We start from the raw sequence: 17,518 nt of genomic DNA on the forward strand, positions 1-17,518 counted from the left end.
TATTTTCAGTATGACAACAAGGTAGAATCTTAAAATCCTCTTGTTTTCTCATTTCATCCCCCTTCCCTCTGTGGCAGTTTGTTACACTTGTTTGCTAAGGTGCTAAAAAGTAATAAACAGATTTAAAAAACAAATCCAGTGCCGTCGAGTCGATTCCGACTCATAGCAACCCTACAGGACAGGGTAGAACTGCCCCATACAGTTTCCAAGGAGTGCCTGGTGGATTCAAACTCCCGACCCTTTGGTTAGTACCCATAGCACTTAATCACTACGCCACCAGGGTTTCCAATAAATAGATAAGATGGAAAAAACATGTTTTCCTCCCACATAATGTTATCATTACCACAGAAACCTTAGCCATAGAGTCATAAGATTTAGGTGACACTATTAGTCCCCCTATTTTAGCCTCCCTCTTTTAACACCTTTGGACTGTGGTATAAAGCTTTTACAGAAAGAAAGAAGCTCTTTTCCATTTTCATTATTCTTATCCAAATAAACTATGACCAAAAAAAAAAAAAAGACCTATTTCTCTCGTATTTTTGTCAACCGTTAACTGGGATGATAAAAACATAAAGGTACTATAGAATGTATAAGAGAAAGAAACAATTTCCAATCATCTATTAGTATGATTTGAGACACCTACAGAATGTTCACACTTGTCTATGTCCTTACCTTGAAACGCAGGTATTAGCGCAAAATGTACAACCCTCGATAGAGAGGTAAATCCAATCTTTATTTCCATTTCAGTTTTGTTAAAAAATGGTGAAACCTTTCCTCTCTTTAAGAACTCTTCCTTTGAGGCTTATATAAACATGTGGGCATATAAATTAGACCATCAAACTCACAAGGAAATAGTTTTGAATACTAATATTTAATACATAAGTAAGCTTCCAGCTCATACGTTTTTCCAATTTAGGACAGGTTTTCAACTTTCATTTACCTCATTGTTTCAGTTTTAAATCATGTGATTAATTATTTTCCCGTTTCATAATAGCACCATCAATCAGCCATCTGAATTCTTTGCTTTGAATTTTATCATTTGTGCCCTTTTCAAAAGATGAAGCTGCTGGCGGCATCCTCTATGTGCTGATCCTTCAAATACCTTGTCATTGCAGTTTCTCAGCCTCTTCAGCTCCCAGGAGCTTCAAATGCATTTAGTTTTTGCTATCTACAACCATAAACACACACACAAAAACCAAATCCACTGCTGTCTATCCCAACTCATAGCAACCCTAAAGACAGTTTCCAAGGAGTGACTAGTGGATTTGAACTGCTGACCTTTTGGTTAGCAGCCATAGCTCCTAACCACTGCACCACCAGGGCTCGTCTACCACCATACTCATGACTGAATTCTGGTATCATTCTGAATTATGCCTCCTTCAAAATTTTCATCCTAAAATTCCCATCCAATCTCTGGTCTTCCAAACACTATCTTTTCCTCACTCTTATTGAACTCGTGTTTTAACACAGTTGCATTTTTGGCAAAGGTATATGTGCATATTTTAAAAAATAAAAGGCTTTTATGAAATCAGTCTCTCTAATTTTCTGTTCTCTGTACCTATTAACAGATTTTTAAAATATTAACCTTTTCCCTAAATAATTTGAGTATACTGATACCTCTTGAAATGTATCTATTAGGTCTTAACTATTTTTTTGATATGGAAGCCTGGCATTTAGCCGTTTTCATCACCCATATCAAGCACAAAATCCTCGGAATACAGTTCTGATTTTACTTTTTATTAGATCATTATTCAGTGTTTGAAACATTTTATTTCTGTTAAGAATATTCACACCTGATACTTATAAAATATAATTTTCTTTTCTTACTTTTTGTTTTTTTCTGAAGTTAATAATTTTATTGTTTTGTTTGTATTGTTTTCAAATCCTCAAATGACCAAGTTGAATATATTTCTTTTAATATCTAAAAATATATTACTTGTTCTGTCAATCACTTTTAATCCTTTATTAGGTATCTTTCCCATAGCTTTTTACCCTATTGCAAACTGGATTGATTGCTTCGGAGGCCCACGACACAGCTGTTGTCTTGTGATTCCCTTCACCATCATCCTGGGGATTCCCTATACTTCTCCTGTGTGGCCTCTTCTTTTTCCTGGATCCCATGTTCTTCTTTGTAGTTGCTCCCTAATATCAGGAGGAAATCCTCCACTAGCTTTCTGAAAAGGGGTTCATTTGGTCCAGATTTTTTTGAACCTGTGTGTTTGAAAACGTCTTTTTTCTGCCCTCACATTTAGTTGAAAGTTTAGCTAGGTAGGTAATTCTGGATTGGCAATTTTTCCCTCAATATTGGAGAAACGTCTCATTATCTTCTAGGTTCTAGTGTTGATTATACTCGGATAAGTTTGACACTATTTCCTTTCTTGATCTTTTATGTGAAAACTGATTTTTTTTTTAATTTGTAAATTTGTAGACTCATATCTACCAATCACTTGCCATCTATTTTCCCATTTCAGAAGGTTTTTGTTGTTTTCTTTGCCTCCATTGTCTTTGTGTTATAGATTTACGTCTTTAAAATATCCTTTTACAATTATGTTAATGGAGTTATGGAATGAGCAAAACTCACCAAGAATGTTCAATCCTTCATATTTACCAGAAATTTAAATTCACTTTTTTTTTTTTCCTGATGGTGAAATTTATCTTCTATACTTTCTTATATGCTCCCAGGCAATTACTCTCCAATGTGTGTTCTACCCACTGTCCCAAACTTCAACCCATTATTAGCCATTTCAGTGAGACTCAATATAGCAATTTAAAATATTTCACATTATTCATTATCATTTACATATTGTCAGTTACATAAGATAGAATGCTTCATCCCTCCGAAGCTTCCCACCTTGACTTATTTTCCTTGTGTCAAATTTTATTCCATATTTATAACTGTAATCGGGTTTCTCTACACATTTGTAATACACATTTTGCCTATATAACCTAGATCTGGAAGCAGCAGGTAATTTTTTTCTAATCTAACATTCTCCAAACTAGTCTATCACCTCATCATTTCTGCCAATGAGTGGAGATCCTGCAAAGCAAGTTCACACATTTCTTTTTCCCACTTCAATGCTTCTTCTTCATCTATCATTTCTTCTACCTTTTTTCCCCTGAAGAACAAGTCTTTTCTTCTTAGTGATACTAACTGTACTATTTGTGCCACCCACTACCATTAGTTGCCATTGAGTTGACTTTGATTCATGGTGATCCCATGTGTGTCAGAGTAAAACCGTTCTCCATAGGATTTTCAAGGACTGATTTTTCAGAAGTAGATCTCCAGTCCTTTCCTTTAAGGCACCTCTGGGTAGACTCGAACCTCCAACCTTTTAGTTAGCAGCCAAGCATATTTACCATTTGCACCACCCAAGGACTCCATGTGTGCCAAAATCTCCATTTTATCACATTTCCTCTAGTTCTTTGCTCCATTCATTATCTTTTTGGTGCCTGCTAAAATTCCCTTTCCTGGTATGTTTGGAGCCATTCTATACTAAAAGCAAAACAAACAAAAACTACATACTCTTTTGTCACATAAATATTTCCTTCTAGTTACTGCTGTACATCTTCCCTTTCCACTATTGCTAAACTCATTAAATCCTTTTTCTCATTATCCTTATAAAATCTATTTTCTGGGCCAACTTTATTAAATAGTCCGAGGTAAGAAAGGTAAGCAACTTTCAAAGATAAGCAAGAAGTTATTTTGGTTACTACTTTCCCTGTCTACACCTTCCTTAATATTGCTACGGGACTTAAAACTGTTCATTACAACACCATTCTTGAAATTCTTTCCTCCTTTGGTTTCCATTCCAATATATTATCTTTGCTTTCTTTCAATATTTCTGCATGCCCTTTACCTGCCACTTCTAATCCTCTCTCCTGATCGTTGTAAGCATTTTTTGATGTTCATTCCTCAATTCAATTTAAGTTTCCTTTTTTTTTTTTTCTCCTCAGCGTCTTTTCTCTTGGTTTCAGGTTTTCCAGGACCTCAACAGCCACTTGAAGTAAATGACTCCAGAAGTTACATTTCCATTGCCGATTTCTGTTTGCAGTTATATTACTGCATTTATAACTTTCTGAGAGATGGTGTGGATGACTTCTAGTACCATTCTTCAATCTGTTCAAAACCAAATATGTTACATTTCCCTCCACCTCCCCATCTGGACTTCTTTTTATGAACTCTTCCTTGTTGTTAACTGCATCACTATTCTTCTAATTAACAAGGCTTAAAAAATATCTCAGTGTTATCTTTCATTTCTTTCTGCCATTGCCACTTTTCTTCTAATCTAATTGATGAATACGGATCTTTTCTGTGTAAAATAGCTATCAAATTTGCTCTCTGCTTCTCATTCCCATTCCCATTCCCTATCACCCATTAGTTATTTCAGATCCTCCTTACTACCCACTCAGACTATTCCAATCTACCTTTAAGCTTTCTATCTTTCCAAACTATTTTTTACTCATTTGTCAGAATGATAACTTCAAATTATAGGTTGATCACATCACTTTTATCCATGGATATCAAAATAGGGATAATTTAATAAGTAGGGTATGCTAGGGTTAATTATGTGTAGTATTTCTTTACAATCAGCTTGGTTTTAGTAGTTCCTTTAATTGTTTCTTTAACATGAAAGTTTTAAATGTTAAGAAATAATTATCCAATACCTTTAAATATCAGAAATAAATACATAAAATCATTTTTCTTGTCCTTCCATTTTTAATGTTTCTTCTTAGTCATTCCACTGTACCATGAGTATGCTCCCATCTTCATAAAACCTGTAACATTTCATTTATTTCTTTGTGGACTTCCCACCTCATTGAGGGTAGGGGTTACTTCTTAGTTATCCTTTTTTTTTTTTTTCTTTTCCTTTCCATTCTCTAGACTGGTCTCTTGCATGTGTATGTGCTCAAATGTTTGTTAAATAATGGCATAGATCTTAACATTATCATATATGATAAATTAAAGGCATAGCGAATTCCATTTTGCCTAGTTAATTTTCAAATTACATGCTTATTAAAAGAGAAACCTAAAAATTATGTTTCATGAAAGATTTTGCTTGATTTGCTATCAATATTTTTATCTGATCTATCATTTTATTTAATAATTTTATTCTCATTTTGTTTTTATACTATAACTCATGGGCATAATTTTAATTATTACAAATATTTTAAGTATGAGAAAAGTACGTTAGAATATAATTCCTTATAATACAGATGTTAGTAAATACCATAAGTCAAATAATGACTAAAATAGGTCAACTACAACCGAACTCAATTTAGCCTATGAAGTATCTTTGAAAACAATGTTTACAAAGGGATTACAGTGGAGCTGTGAGCACATTTCAGTGGATTCACATGATATACTCTTTATCTAATTGGCAATTGAAAATGTGGTTACAAATATAGGTCCTTGGAGGCTGTAGTTTTGGAAACCCATTGCAAAATATAAGCCTTAATTACCTTCATTGCTAAAACTGCTGTCCAATGTATGCCAACATATATTTTTCCCAGTAAAGAAAGCCTACCAAAAGTAATTTTATTGACCTAAAAGTAGGGCGTGCCTGTGAAGGCAGAAAATAATATATATTTTTTTTTTTTGGAAGATGTGTTCAGGGAATGGAGAAGAGATTAAATTTTGAAACTCCTCTTAAGTGGTTCATGGATGGCATTGCTTGCTAGTCCAAAGGGACTCATGTTAATCTACTTTCTTGGCTAACACTAAGGATTTAATGAAAGCGATTTCTATAATGGGTGTATAAAATAAAGTCTATTCTTGCAATGTTGCTTTATTTTCTTTGCAGTAAATACAGTTACAGGTGATGTTCTATGATAATATCTTCAGCTCTCTTACGCTGCATTTTCAGAAGAAAATTTAAGTAACAAATACATTTACTTACAGAGTCATAAGAAATGCAATCTTTGTCTCAAAAAAAAAAATGGCAGGCAGAAATGAGCTGGCATATGACACCCCCCTTCTTCTCCAGTAAGATGCTAGAATCATGGGTCCCAGGGCACTTTCCTTAGGCTTCAGTGAAACACTTTTCTCTGTATTTAGTTGCAAAAATGGAGTAAAACCTGAAATAACCTGAATGAAGGTGTCTGTTCATACCTACTTCAATTCAGTAACCCTATCAAGTACTTCTCTTATTCTCCTGAGCTCTGTTCTAGGTCAAGTGGCATTCTTTTCATTCCTGGATCATACAGCGTTCTGCTCTACCACAGAATTTCAGCAGAAGTTATTGCCTTTTCCTGAAATTTTTCAGTTATTTGCATAGTTGATTTGCTTCTCATTCTTTAGTTCTCAGGTTAAATGTCAAATTCTCATTAATTTCCATCACACTATCTATATTGGTTTTGATAATCTTTCACTATGATGTCCATGATGTCTTCCCACAATTCTTTAACTTTTGGTCATGAGTGTTTCAAATCTATTCTTGAGATGGTCTCAAAATTCAGGGGGGTTGTTTTCAAGGTCATACTTTGGCCCTGGCAACTTCCTTTGATTTTTATCAACTTCAGCTTGAACTGCACATGAGCATTTGATGGTCTCTTCCATAGTTCTTTTTTTTTTTTTCCATAGTTCACCCTGGCTTTGCCTTGACTGATGATACTCAGCTTCTCCATCATCTCTTTCCACAGATGTTGATTTGGTTCCTGTGTAATACATCCAGAGGTCCACAGGTATAGCTGATTGTGTTGTTGAAAAATAATTATATTTGATTAATAAGTCATTGGTCTTGCAGAATTCTATCATTCCATCTCTGGTGGCATTTCTATCACTAAGGCCATATTGTCCAACTATGGATCCTTTTTCCTTGTTTTCTACTTTTTTCAGTCCACTCACTGGTAATTATAAATGCATCTTGATTGCATATTTGATCAATTTCACACTGCAGCAACCTGTAAAAATATTCAATTTCTTCATCTTTGGCATTTGTGATTGGTGCATAAATTTGAGTAGTAGCCGTATTAACTGGTCTTCCTTGTAGGTGTCGTACTTCAGGATAGGTCTTGAAATTTTTTTTTTGATAATGGATGCAATGCCATTCCTTTCAAGTTATCATTTACAGCATAGTAGATCATATAATTGTTAGATCATATAATTGTGGCTAATACCAGTTCATTTCAGCTCACTAACACCTAGGATATTGATTTTAAATTGTTCCAATTTATTTTTATCCATTTGATAATAATTTTATATCATTAATACCATATGCTGCCAAAATTCTACTGAAGATATTTTAAAAATGACTATGGCCACACATGAAACAATAGGTATTGCCATTGCCAGGTGGGTCTGCCGGAAGCAGAGAATACCAGAAAGATATTTATCGATTACATGAAGACATTCAACTCTGTGAATCATAACAAATTATGTGTAACATTGTGAAGAATGAGAGTTTTGGAACATTTAATTGTGCTCCTGCAGAAACTCTACATAGATGAGGAGGCAGTCATTTAAACAGAACAAAGGGATATTGTGTGGTTCATAACCCGAAGAAGCATGTGACAGGGTTGTATTCTTTCACCTTACTCATTCAATCTGTATGCTGAACAAATAATCCAAGAAGCCAGACTATATGAAGAACAAGACATCAGGATTGGAGGAAGACTCATTAAGAACCCGCAATATGCAGGTGACTCAACCCGCTTGCTGAAAATGAAGATGACATGAAACAGTTACTTTTATGAAGGTCAAAGACTATATAGCCTTCAGTATGGATTACAACTGGATGTGAAGAAAACAAAAGTTCTTACAACTAGGCCAATAAACAACATCATGGTAAATGGACAAGAAACTGGAGTTGTCAACAATTTTATGCTACTCCAACATCAACATCCATGGAAGCAGCTGTTAAGAAATCAAATGACTTATTGTACTGGGAAAATCTGTTGCAAAAGACTACCTTAAAGTGTTAAAAAGCAAAGATATCACTTTGATGACTAAGATGCGACCACAGTGAGGCAGATTAACCAGTAAGCAAGGTATACACAGGCTTACAGTAAACAAGGTACGCAGGCACTTAATTGTGTTTGCTTACTAATCTGCAATGCCCAATTTCACATGGGTGAAAAACAAGTAAAATTGTGCACTACAGATTAATAAGTAAGCACAAGTAAACCAGGGTGTACCTTGCTTATTGGATAGTCTGTCCCTGGCCTGACCCAAGCCTTTTTTTTTTTTAATGTCTCATATGCATGAGAAAACAGGACAATGAAAAATAAAAACAGACAGTGAAGGACTGTTATATTTGGGCTGTACTATTGATGAAGATGATGAAGAATACGGAATATACTCTGGACTGCCAAAAGAGCTAACAAAGCAGTTTTAGAAGATATACAATGTGAGTGTTCCTTAGAAGTGAGGATAGTGAAACTGTAACACACTTACTTTGGACATATCATCAGGAAAGACCAATTGCTAGAAAAGGACCTCATGGTTGGTAACGTAGAGGGTCTACAAAAACAATGGAAACCCTCAATGGATTGAATTGACACAATAACCACAACAGTGGGTTCAAACATACCAGTGATCATGAAGTTGGCTCAGGCATTTCATTTTGTTATACATAAGGCCACCATGAGTACAACAACAACATCTATATTTGTTATTTTCACATTGTCATTAACTCTATCAACAAGTTTTTAGCATTCCCTTGATGACTTTTTGTACTTGATCCTGGTTTATTTATTTGTGTGTTATTGTATGTAAATGTCTTATATTTTCTGACCATCAGTGAATAAAGAACGTGTGTTGAGTCCACCATACTGGGCACAGAGTTGGTGAGTGCTAAATCTTATATACGATTAATGATTTAAATGGCTTAAGGACTTCTGTTTTTTCTTTTTTTTTTTTTTGCAGTAATGCAGTTTAGAAGAAAGAATTGATTTAACAACAATAAAAAATACATAGAAAGAGTGTGGTTCAACTCATAATCTCACACGGTGTACATATTGTATTTAATATAATGAGGAGTATAATGAGGAGTTACTCTTGTGAAAATGACTTAAAATATTCATAACATGGTTTACATGAACACATCACATTACAATTAACATTGATCATTCAGTATTAATCTTCCCTGTTATGAGGTACTTGACACATAGTAGATGTTCAGGAAATATTTCTTGAATGCAAGTGTTAATGAATAAAATGTAGAGTTTCAGGCTGAGAAACAGGCACACAAGTTTTCAGGAAAAAATATTAACACAGGACTGAATAAAAAAGTTATATCTCACTAACTTAGTCAATTAGAAAATGCAATTCATCAATTGAGTGTCAATAAATATTGTAAATAGAGGCAGCATTGTGGTCTTTGGTGATGTCTTAATTATGCCGATTATACATTTAAAGTGCATTTAAAGCAGAAAATGTGACGTGATGCCACCTGCCTGAAGGAATTTTCCTCTGGGGCTCAGTAAAAGAATGTGTTGAGCCCAATTAAATTGAGTTTGAAATTCAGTTCCGGCAACTATTTGCTGAGTGCCTGGGCAAATAACTTAGAAACTGTAAGCAAGAATTTGCTCATTTTCAAAATGCGGATAATACTACCCCTGGTGTATCTGGTTATCTGGAAATGTCTTTGAAATTTCAGTAGCTCCTGGATGGACTCCTAGAATATTAAGGTTCTACTAATACAAATACACTAAATGAATAATGAATAGCAATTTTATCACAAATATTTTCTGATTCCAAAACTAATATTTTATCAAAGTGGCATAGCAAGTACTATTTCAAGCTAAAAATGTGGGATTTGGAGGTCCCCCATAATGTCTCTATCACCTAAGATACTTTTATCATTGGCTGCCATGATTCGAATTCCCTAATATTACCACAAGGAACCATTCAAGTTCTGCTGTTAAATGCAAATTTAATTTGAAAGTTTTAAGGCTGAACCATACAAACTCACTGTTCCTATATGTCAAAAACAAGCAAATATCAGTAATTTTCATATGGTTCAATGTTTATAATTTAACTCATAATCAGGCACTGTTATGGATTGAATTGTACCCCCTCAAAAGATATGTTGAAGTCCTAACCCATGTATCTGTGAATGTGACCCTGTTTGGAAATAAGGTCTTTGCAGGTTTCATCAATTTAGGGTAACATGAAGTCTTACTGAAGTAGGGTGAGTCCTAGTCTTGTATGACTGAGATCCTTATAAAAGAGGAGAAGATACGCAGAGACAAGAGACAGAAAAGAAACAGCAGCCAAGAAATGCCTGGGCCTACTGGAAGCTAGGAGAGAGACATGGAACAGTCTTTTTCAAAACTCTCAGAAGGAATCAATGTGGCTGATACTCTGAATTGGACTTCTAGCTCCAGAACCATGACACAATAAATTTCTTTTGTTTAAAGTCATCCACGGAGCCCTGGTGGCACAGTGGTTTAAGCATTTGGCTGCTAAACAAGAAGTCAGCAGTTTGAATCCCTTTTGCGATGTTTTATTATGACAGCCCTAGGAAATGAATACAGGCATTGATATCTGAATTGAAATTATTTACCTACCTAGTAGGAAATGAAGGAATGGTATGCAGAAATGGGACAATGGGAGATGGGAGAAGGAATTAAGAAAGTTCCAGACTCAGAAAATGGAATTACCTTATGATGGCACCACAATGCAACCGCTAAACAAACAGAAAAAGCATGGGATAACCTGTTTCTGGATGAATTACAAAAAGGTGCAAAACAAAAGGTAAGACATTCTAAAGGAAAAGAGAATCAAGAAAAATACTTACAGGCTTTTCAAGGATTTGATCTGATTAAATCTTAGATAGACACGACAATTGTGGCACCATTCACCACAGACTGATGAATTTTTCTCTGTAGAATTCTGTCAGATAAAAAGTGCTAAGAAGAATGCCATGACTTCTCTAGCACTAGGGTATATACACAAAACTGGAACTTCACAATGACCAAAACCTGACTCAGAAAGAAATGGTAACTTTTATACTTTGAGGTTTATAGGTAATATTACTGATTCATATTTTTATGAAAAGAAGAAATAAATTTTAAGTACATTAAGTGATTGGATGTTTCTTTTACCCATTTAATTTCCTAAGGCTTCCCTCTTCTGGAAGCCCTGGTGCACTAATGTTTAAGAGCTGTGGCTGCTAACCAAAAGGTCAGCAGTTTGAATCCATCGGGCGCTCCTTGGAAACCCGATGGGGCTGTTCTACTCTGTTCTATAGGGTTGCTTTGAGTCAGAATCGACTCAGCGGCAATGGTTTTGGTTTTGGCTTTCCCCCTTCCAGTTATTCAGGGGAGAGAGATATATGCATGTATGTTTAAAACAAACAAACAAAACTTACCATCAAGTCAATTCCCACTCATGATAACCCTGTGTGTTTCAGAGTAGAACTGCTTTCCGTAGGGTTTTCAATGGCTGGGATGTGTTGGAAATAGATCTTCAGGCTTCTTTCTTCCAACAAGCCTCTAGGTGGATTCGAACCACCAAACTTCCAGTTAGCAGCTGAGTAGTTAACTGTTTGTATCATCTGGAGATAGACACACATATTTATCCACCTTAATACTTATTTTTAAAGTGGGTGAAAATACTGAAAACCAAATTAATCAAAACAACAGAATTAGAGTAAACCAAGTGGTGAGTTTACTCAGTTCAGTAGTAAATGTTCTTCTCATATTTCAGCTCAGCACATCATACCTTTAAAACAAAAAATGCTTGTAATGCATTCATTTTTCCCACCAGGGTTACCGGTACCACACTCTCTTTCCACCTAGCCACAGCTCTTCTGCTACTGCCTAATTCAGAGGCTAGGGGATATACAGGTCTGCCATGGGCAAATACAATTGCGTTTCCTCTCCAACACAAATTCCCATGACAACCAAACAAAAAGGGGAAAAATGAGAAGCCAAGGATATTAAATTTCCCTTAGACTCACCACCTGATTCTCATTTGACCCACTGTCTGGATCATATTAAGCCCATCCTGATCTCTTTTATTCACATTGCTTTTTTACAAGCTGGGCACATGGAAGCCTAAGTTCTAGTACTTTTCTATGTTACTGAACAATAATCCCAGCAGGGCAAGAGGACATTTAAGAAGTCATTTTCTTTCCATCTTTTTTAGGCTATTGGGCTCTTCAGCAGAGGCTATCAGTTGCAGTGATATAAGGACACCTGTCTACCAGAATGAGCCTGAAATTACTAATTCATTTCATATGGGTCACCAAACTGTTATTAAATAGCACTAGCTCTTGTTTATTGCCAGTTTAGAACAGATTCAAACTGGAGACTTAAAGCTAAAAGGCTTAACCTCCAGCCCCATAACCCTGGGTCACTCCCAATCTGTCTCTGGGGCACTGTTAATTAACAACAGAGTGAAAGGATTATAAATTCCAGAATCCCCATGCACCATCCCTTATGGATACTCAACCTACTGATAGCAAGAAAACTTTCCAGTACACAAATGTGTTCATATTATTGTATCTACACAAAACAAATAAAGTGGAGACATGAGGAAGCACTTATCCTGAAAATTCAGGCTAATATAAAAATATTTCAGCTGAGGTTTGGAAGTTTACCTTTTCCAAATTGGAAAAATGTGCCAGATGATGTCCCTGCATCATATTTATCTTTGCATGTGCTGGTGCCAAAGGGCAAAGAAAAGAGGAAAGTTTCGGTGATTATCCAAACTGTGAAAACCCAGCCAGTCAATAATGAGAGGGAAAAAAATGAGAGAAATCCTTAAGTGACCAGATTAATCTGACTCACAATTAACCAAAATCCAATGCTGCCTTATGGTTTAAAAATAGTCAGAACTATTATAGAGTGGGGGAAACAGGGATATAAAGCACTAGTTTGCAAGTTTTCTACATATTTGGTTTTTTATTGGAATATCCTAATATTAAAGAAGGAGCCCTGGTGGTGCAGTGGTTAAGTGTTTGGCTGCTAACCAAAAGACTGGCAGTTCGAATCTACCAGCCACTCCTTGGAAACCCTACAGGGCAATTCTACTCTGTCCTACAGGATCTCTGTGAGTTGGAATGGACTTGATGGCAGTGGGTTAATATTAAAGAAAGTCCTAGGATGACCAAATGTCTTTTCTGAGTCATGTGCAATAAACACAAGGATAACTGAGAAAAAAAATAGGGAAAGACTTTCTCCTTGTAGTCCAAATCCCACATACCATCTTTGATGACTAAAAATAATCCTGGGAATTTAAAGGTCAGAAGCTGTTCATCTGAGTCTGATTTTAAGGAACAAATTCCACCCACCACAGGGTATGTTGTAGGGAAATTTTCCTAACATGGATTGAGTGAAAAAAAAAAAAAAGCTACTTTCACAAGTTTGCAACCCTAAGGCAGCATCTCCAATGTGCCTTGCCTGATCAATGTATACCACCAGACCAAAAAACCAAATCTGTTGCCATAGAGCATATTCCAACTCATAGCAACCCTGTAGTGACCCAGAATAGAACTGCTCCATAGGATTTCCAAGGGGTGGCTGGTAGATTCGAACTGCCAGCCATTTGGTTAGCAGCCAAAGGGTAAAGAAAAGAGGAAAGTTCAGGTGATTATCCAAACAGTGAAAACCTAGCCATGCAGTACTGAAAGAAAAAGAGTAAGAACAGAAATCCTTATGTGACCAGATTGATTTGATTCAGCAATTAACCAAAATCCAAGTGCTCTAAACCACTGCACCATACTTTCCACTATGGATGTGTATTTCTGTTAGTCCCGATACCATCAACCAAGAAGCTTACGCCAGAATCAGGTTAAGAGCTCTATTGGTCAAAATGGGCCTTCGTGTTCTATTATCACTTCAGATGACAAATCCATTCCAACTTGGCTCTCAAGCCTTATGCTGATTCAGGGCATATAGATGATTACTTGTATCAGAATTGATAACCTATTTCTTTTAACTATTTCCACAGTATTTGTGGTTTGTTTTAAAACTGGTGGGATCTGGTACTCAAAATCAGATAGCTGTAAAGAACATAATCAAATAACACTTTTTAAAGGCTATCTCTGGAAATGTTGTTGTTCTTGTGAGGTGCTGTGGAATTGGTTCCAACTCATAGCAACCCCATGTACAACAGAAGGAAACACTGCGTCATTCTCACAATCGTTGTTATGCTTGAGCCCATTGTTGCAGCCACTATGTCAATCCATCTTGTGGAGGTTCTTCCTCTTTTTCAATGACCCTTTACTTTACCAAGCATGATGCCCTTCTCCAGAGACTAATCTCTCCTGATAACATGTCCAAAGTATGTGGGATGAAGTCTTGACACGTTTGCTTCTAAGGAGCATTCTGGCTGTACTTCTTCCAATACAGATTTGTTCGTTCTTTTGACAATCCACAATATATTCAATATTCTTTGCCGACACTGTAATCCAAAGGTGTCAATTCTTCTTTAGACTTCCTTATTCATTGCCCAGCTTTCACATGCATATGAGGTGGTTGAAAACACCGTGGCTTGAGTCAGGAGCACCTTAGTCCTCACGGTGACATCTTTGCTTTTTAATATGAGGTCTTTTGTAGCAGATTTGTGCAATGCAATAAGTCATTTGATTTCTTGATTGCTGCTTCCATGGATGTTGATTGTGGATCCAAGTAAAATGAAAATCTTGACAATTTCAATTTTTTACCTGTTTATCATGATGTTTATTGGTCCAGTTGTGAGGGTTTTTTGTTTGTTTGTTTGTTTATGTTGAGGTATAATTCACACTGAAGGCTGTAGTCTTTGATCTTCATCACTAAGTTCTTCAAGTCCTCTTCACTTTCAGCAAGAAAGGCTGTGTCATCTACGTAACACAGGCTGTTAATAAATCTTCCTCCAATCCTGATTCCACATTCTTCTTCATATAGTCCAGCTTCTCGGATTATTAGCTCACGGTACAGATTGAATAAGTATGGTGAAAGGATACAATCCTGACACACACCTTTTCTGACTTTAAACCATGCAGTATCCCCTTGTTCTCTTCAAAAAACTGCCTCTTGGTCTATGCACAGTTTCCTCATGAGTATAATTAAGTGTTCTGGAATTCCCATTCTTCACAGTGTTATCCATAGTTTGTTATGATCCACACAGTCTAACGGCTTTGCATAGTCAATAAAACACAGGTAAACAACTTTCTGGTATTCTCTGCTTTTAGCCGGGATCCATCTGACATCAGCAATGATATCCCTGGTCCCACGACCTCTTCTAAACCTAGCTTGAATTTCTGGCAGTTACCTGTCAATGTACTGCTATAGCCGTTTTTGAATGATCTTCAGCAAAATTTTACTTGCTTGTGATATTAATGATATTGTTGGATAATTTCCACATTCAGTAAGATCATCTTTCTTTGCCATAGGCATAAATATAGATCTCTTCCAGTCGGTTGGCCAGTAGCGGTCTTACAAATTTCTTGGCATAGGCGAGTGTAACTTCTAGAGCGGCAGCATTTGTTGAAACATCTCAACTGATATTCCATCAATTCCTGGAGACTTGTTTTTCCTCAATGCCTTCAGTGCAGCGTGGACCTCTTCCTTCAGTGCTATCCGTTCCTAATCGTATGCTACTTCCTGAAACAAATGAACAGCAACCAATTCTTTTTGATACAGGGACTCTGTGTGGTCCTTCCATCTGCTTTTGATGCTTCCTGCATCTTTAATATTTTCCATGTAGAACCCTCCAATATTGCAACTTGAGGCTTGAATTTTTTCTTCAGTTATTTTAGCTTGAGAAATGCAGAGCATGTTCGTCCCTTTTGGTTTTCTAACTCCAGGTCTTCGCATATGTCATTGTAATACTTTACTTTCTTTTCCTGAGCCGCCCTTTGAAATCTTCTGTTCAGCTCTTTTATTTCATCATTTCTTCTGCTTGCTTTAGGTACTCGAGGTTCAAAAGCAAGTTTCAGAGTCTCTTCTGACATCCATTTTGGTCCTTTCTTTCTTTCCCGTCCTTTTAATGACCTCTTGCTTTCTTCATGTATGATGTCACTGATGTTATTCCTTCCACAACTAGTCTGGTCTTCAATCATTAGTGCTCAATGCATCAAATCTGTTCCTGAGATGGTCTCTAAATTCAGGTGGGATATACTCAAGGTCCTTCTTTGGCTCTTATGGACTTGTTCTAATTTTCTTCAGCTTCAACTTGAACATGCATATGAGCAATTGATGGTCTGTTCCACTGTTGGCCTCTGGCCTTGTTCTGACTGATGATATTGAGCTTTTCCATAGTCTCTTTCTACAGATGTCTTTGATTTGATTCCTGTGTATTCCATCTGACGAGGTCCAGGTGTATAGTCACCATTTATGTTATTGAAAAAAGGTATTTGCAGTAAAGAAGCCATTAGTCTTGCAAAATTGTATCATGTGCTCTCCAGCATCATTTCTGACACCAAGGCCATGTTTTCCAGCTACTGATCCTTCTTTGTTTCTAACTTTGTATTCCAATCACAGTAATTATCAATGCATCCTGACTGCATGCTTGAACAATTTTAGGCTGCAGAAGTTGGTAAAAATCTTCAATTTCTTCATCTTTGGCCTTAGTTGTTGTGTAAATTTGAATAATAGTTTTATCAACTGGTCTTCCTTGCCAGCATACAAATATTATGCTATCACTGACAGCCTTGTACTTCAGGATAGATCTGAAAATAGGTGCTTGAATTGAGTGTATTAATATTTACTGAGTACCAACCACGGAGCTAATATTGTGCCATCATGCTAGGTTTCTTTCACATGGTATTTAATTTAATGTTCTCAGCAATCTGAGAAAGAGAGTATTATTATATCTAGTGTACAGATAAAGAAACTGGGGCTTATTTGTTAAGAGTATTAATTTTTGAATTTTGAAAACAAAAACCTTACAACTCAGTAGAAGTGAGAGAAAATGATGGAGTGGGGAGGTTAATTTTATAGACTAGCAGATTCAGGCAATACTGATGCAAATCTCTATGTTTCTTTAAGTAAACATAGCTAGAAAACCTGGGTTAAAAATTGTCCTGAAAAAGTTATATTTTGAATTCCATTCTCAGAACTCATGTAACTCCCTGACTAGAAAGCAAAACTCACTGAGGGAGGTATCTTTCCCTGTAGAATAAATTTCTTATTTCTCAGCCTGGCATTGCCTTACTTGGAATAGGCCCTTGGAGATGCCTGGTAACTAGATCTCTGAATTCCTTCTTTTCTAGGATCATCTCCCACTGCTTCCTTTGAGCCCTGATAACTCCAGCTAAACTGAATTCCTAGCTATTGGCAGCAATAAGCAAGCTAAACACGGGCTTACTTGTGCTTATTCTATATATCTATTCTATATATGCCATTACCTAATACATAAAACAGAAAGAATAAGCACAGTTACTGAACTGTAGTGAACAATTTAACATGCTTACCTTGCTTATTATTGGGTAATCCACCCCTCCTGCTGCCCTCTTCACTCACCTTAACATATTTAAATCCTACTAGACGCTATGACTGGAAACCCTGGTGGTGTAGTGGTTAAGTGCTATGGCTGCTAACCAAAAGATTGGCAGTTTGAATCCACCAGGTGCTCCTTGGAAACTCTACT

This window comes from Elephas maximus, chromosome 18 (genome assembly GCF_024166365.1).
Source record: "Elephas maximus indicus isolate mEleMax1 chromosome 18, mEleMax1 primary haplotype, whole genome shotgun sequence".
Taxonomy (NCBI): domain Eukaryota; kingdom Metazoa; phylum Chordata; class Mammalia; order Proboscidea; family Elephantidae; genus Elephas; species Elephas maximus.